The 4,972-nt window shown below is 45.8% G+C and overlaps 1 protein-coding gene across 1 annotated transcript in view; it reads right to left on the reverse strand.

The window, feature by feature from the left end:
- The window catches only part of Plin2 (perilipin 2), a 40,603-nt gene that overhangs the window by 2,929 nt on the left and 32,702 nt on the right, over positions 1 to 4,972 (reverse strand). Inside the window, exons 10-11 of the transcript XR_003836441.1 lie at positions 2,894 to 2,947; positions 236 to 515 (exon numbers count right to left, since the gene is read on the reverse strand). The gene's annotated coding sequence lies outside the window, so the exon portion shown is untranslated. The remainder of the gene's footprint in view (positions 1 to 235; positions 516 to 2,893; positions 2,948 to 4,972) is intronic.

The raw sequence follows: 4,972 nt of genomic DNA on the forward strand, positions 1-4,972 counted from the left end.
TGGTGAGATGGCTCAGTGGGTAAGAGCACCCGACTGCTCTTCCGAAGGTCCAGAGTTCAAATCCCAGCAACCACATGGTGGCTCACAACCATCCGCAACGAGATCTGGCACTCTCTTCTGGGGTGTCTGAAGACAGCTACAGTGTACTTACATATAATAAATAAATAAATCTTTAAAAAAAAATGAATAAACTTTTTTTTAAAGGACTCAAAGTTAAGCATAAAGAATCAATTACCCAACTCCTCCTGAGTGAGGGGGAAGTACTGGTCTACCAGCAGCTCCAACTTGGTGATTGCATTATCTATTCGACTGTTCACAAGCCGCACCATTCCTAAAACTGTATTGATGCTGCCATTAACCACAGACTTGGTCCTTTCCACGCTGCCAGTAACTGCTCCTTTGGTCTTATCCACCACCCCTGAGACTGTGCTGGCTACAGAATCCCTGGTTCCAGCCATGGTAGTTGTCACCACATCCTTCGCCCCAGTTACGGCACCTCTGGCATTGGCAACAATCTGTAAGCAAAGAAACAGACAAGCCGGCTTAGGAGAACTATGGGCACACTCATGGTTTTACAAAGACTGCATACCTAAATATTCAACATGGACTGAGCATGCTCTTTTACTCTCAGTCTTGGGCATACATAGCATTAAGACTTAATGAGGCTGAGTGTCTCCATCAGGTCGCTCTGTCCTACCAGCCACTCCCAATGGACTGTTAGATGTATAAATGAAATAAGCAAGCATGAGATCAATCAGTTTGTTGAGACAAGTTGTTTGGTTTTTGTTGTTTTTATCTGAGACAGGATCTCAGGACATGCTGTCCTTGGTGACCTGAAACTCACCTGCCTAAGGTTGGGATTAAAGGCAGGTACCACCATGACTTGCCCATTAATAATTTATATTAGAAGCCTGGAAGGCCAGCCTGGCCTACAGCCAAGACTATCTGGAGAAACCCTGTCTCAAGAAAAAACAAAAATAAGAACAAAAATAGAATTTATGTTAGGGCTAGTAAGATGGCCCAGCTGACAAAATGAAGCACTTCAGAGCCTGAAGACCTACCTGCCACCTCTGGAGTTCACATGATGAAAGAACCAACTTCCACAAAATGTCTTGTCTTCTAACCTCCACATACACACTGTGGCACCCCATAAACCACACCACCTCCCAAAGTTACTTTGCATATAGTATTTTTCAAAACTTTACCTTGTTTTCTCTTTGTTTTTTATTTTTGTTGTTGTTCTATTTGGCTTTGTTTTTCCAGACAGGGATTCTCTTTGTAGCCATGGTTGTCCTGGAACTCACTCCATAGATCAGGCTGGCCATGAACCCACAGAGATCCACCTGCTCTACCTCCCCATGCTAGGATTAGTAGTGTGTGTCACCATAGCCTATCACATATAGTATTTTTCAAAACTACTGGGTGGGTGCTTCATGTCTCTAATCCCATCACTCAAGAGGGTAAGTAAGGCTGCAGTTCCAGTTCTGCTACACAAGGAAACCATGACTCAAACCAAAATAAAACAAAAAGCCCTGGATTCAATCAACAGCTTCCTGCCAAAGACTGATCTAGTAAACCTTTACAATGGTACATCTGCCTGTAGGCAAAAGGAGAGGGAGAAAAGAGCCACAGAAGAGGGGGAGAGGCTGGGAATGGAGCTCAGTTAGTAGAGCATTTAACACAAAACACGGGGTTTGAGGATGGCACCATAGAATGTGAGCATGGTATAACACTATGACACTAGGATTGAGAGGTGGACGCAAGAGGACCAGAAGCTTAAGGTCACCTTTATCTGCAAATGGAATTCAAGAGCAGCCTAGGCTAAGAAACCCTGTCACTCAAAAACAAAAACAAAAACCAAACAACACAAAACAACAAGAACAACAACAACAAAGCAGAAACTTACTACCTACTGGTGAGATTATAGAACTTTAGATAGCTCATGCAGAAGTCACTTCATCCAGAAAGGAAACTGCAGACCAAGTTGAACTTGGCCCTCTAGGGACTGGCACATAGGTTTGTCTAGAGTAATGAGAAGAATCATAGGGGAGGAGAGAAGACAGCAAGAGATCCGGGGGAGGGTGGCACACAGCCGCAAGGAACTCTAGCAACAAACACCTCAAAATCACTTCTTAATGTAATCTTAATTCATGAGGTTTTTAGTTTAATACCCCAACCTAATTTCTCTCTAGTTTGATACACCTAAGTTGACTATTTCTGTTGCGATGTTGCAGATCAAACTCAGCCTTGAAAACGCTAGGCAAGGAATAAGCTACAAGTTCATTGTATATAAGCTATGCTGGATATTATAAATACCTCATCAAAACAAATGTTTTTTGAAAAAGGGTCTTACTGTGTAGACCAGACTGGCCTTGAACTCACAGAGAACAGCTTGTCTCTGCCTAGAACGCTGGGATTCTCATCATGCATGACCATTTAAATACCGCAAATGGAAAATAATTCCTCAAGCAACATCAATGAAAGTTTTAGAGACAGAGAAAAGGTTCTAAAGGATATACAGTAAACTTGTCTATTTAAATGGTGAAAGGCACAACCCAATGTCCCCCTAACTGATATCCTTTTGTGCAATACTGTATTCTTAACCAGAAGGGCAGGTTGGCCACCTTCATCACCACACTCTGCAAACACTGAGGAGTGGATAGTTATGACTCAAAACACGAGGAAAGTAAAGGACCAAGAAACGAGTACTTAAAAATCATACCTGTTAGCCAGGCAGTGGTGGCGCACGCCTTTAATCCCAGCACTTGGGAGGCAGAGGCAGGTGGATTTTTGAGTTAAGAGGCCAGCCTGGTCTACAGAGTGAGTTCCAGGACAGCCAGAGCTACACAGAGAAACCCTGTCTCAAAAAAAAATTAAAAAAAAAAATTCATACCTGTTGTGGATCCACTGCTGCTGCTGCCATTTTTCCTCCTGGAGAAAAGAGACACTGGAGAGAAAAAGAAACTGATTTCAGAACATTGAGGACCAATTCCTGTCCCAACCTAGGCAGGCGCACAATTCCACCACAAATAGTTTCAGTTTCCCACCCTCTAATTCAGAGCCCTCTTCAGGGCCAACAACCTGACTGGAGGCTCCAGGGCTGTTTACACACTTTCAGTAGGAAAGTGCAGTCATTGATGTATGTCTTGTCTCTCAAACGGGACACTAGAAATGCCTCTGAAATAAATGCCTGTTCTCAAAAATGTTAACCCAAAAGGCAGAAAATTCCATTTAAACAGAAGACATTTTAGCTTCCCCAAACACCTGCCCTTGATTAGTTAATGGATTTATTTCTGTAGGCTTTCTGAGACAGAATTTCTCTTTGTAACAGTTCTGGCTAGCCTGGAATTCAGGCTGCAAACTCACGAGACCTGCCTGTCTTTTCCAACCAAGTGCTAGGGTCATAGGTGGCCTTTGATTTACTTAGTCTCTGCCTGTCTAAAGCCCAGGCTGACCTCTTTACTCAACTTCGCTAGTGTTGGGATTAGGTACAGGCCACCATGCCAGGCTCTCAGCATCAGGATTATCAAACTGATACTTGAGGGTGTTTACCATTCTTGTGAACAAGACTGAAACCAGCAGTGGCTGCCTTAATGCTGACTGAGCTCAAGAAAGAGTAGCTATAGGGTGTTGGTATCAGAACCTCTGAAACTTGTGACATCACATAGGTGGGACCCGCAAACCTATTGCCAAGTCAACAGCCACCATATTCCCAGAATCCACTTGGCTCCTCTCACCTTTACCTGTGATTACATCATCATCCATATATAAGAAAGACCCCACCCCATCTCTCTCCCCCCTCCATGCCCCTCCTCCTCTTCCCGCCGACACCTTGCCCCTCTCTCTCCCTATAAACCTCATGTGGAACTGTTTGGCTTAGTGTGGTCCTTCTGAAGCAGTGCGACGGTCAAGATCATAACACAGGGAACTGTACAATCTCCCATCCCCAGTGACCCACACCCACATGAAACTGCCTTCTGCCCAGCAACAGAACCTGTCTAGACACAGCTCAGCCTCCAACCCAAAGTCCCAGTTCCTTTAGAAAAACTGTTCTGAACGCAGAAGCTTCGAGCAGTATTCATACAAGGAGCAGCCCATAAAATATCTCCTTCCGTTTTCCAAGGGTGAGGTGGGGCTGAGGCAGAGGAGGAGCAAGAGTTTCAGCCCAGCTTGGACCATAGAGAGCCTGCGGGCAGCCTGTGCTGCCTAGTGGGACACTAAAGGAAACCCAGACAATTCTCACTATGCACCTTATAAGTTCTTCTGTGAGGTGTTTCCCTTTAAATAAAGCCTCGACAGGACAAATGCAAGTTGCTCTACCACAGAGGGACTTGCAAACAGAAAGGAAACCTCTAGAACAAAAGCAAGCGAGAGCTTTCCCAACCAGCCCGGGGCTGCTCCCTCCCCGCTCCTCCCCCACCGACCCATTGCTGCAGTTCTGAGCCCAGAGCAGGCAGAGCGGCAGCAGCCTGGAGGGCCAGATCTGGGGTAGGACCTACCGAACAGGAGAGCTGAAGGAAGAGCAAGTCTGCAAGGTCCAGATCACCACAGAACAAGGTGGCCCCGGGGCGACTGTTAAATATTACCTGGCTGCCCTGCCCATGCCACCGTGGGAAGTGACAGTGAAGGACATCCTATCTCCTTCACTGCCCTCTGTGCGCACACACACAAACACACACCCACAAAGTAAGGGTAGAGAGCACTGGGTGAGATGGCACACACCTGGCATCACAGCACTGGGGAACCTGAGAAAGAGGACTGCCAGGAGTTCAGGACTCCTAATGAGTTCCAGGCAACCTGGACTACACAGCAAGATACTCAGGAGGTGGGGGTCGGTGTTCAGAGGCTAGAAGGGCTTGTTATCAAGCCTGATGATTGGAGTTAGATTTCCCAGAAGCCTCTTGGTGAGAGGAGAAAGAAATGATGCCCACAGAGTTCTTCTGACTGTAAAAACTCTCCATGCACACTGGCT

Source organism: Mus caroli, chromosome 4 (genome assembly GCF_900094665.2).
Source record: "Mus caroli chromosome 4, CAROLI_EIJ_v1.1, whole genome shotgun sequence".
NCBI lineage: Eukaryota > Metazoa > Chordata > Mammalia > Rodentia > Muridae > Mus > Mus caroli.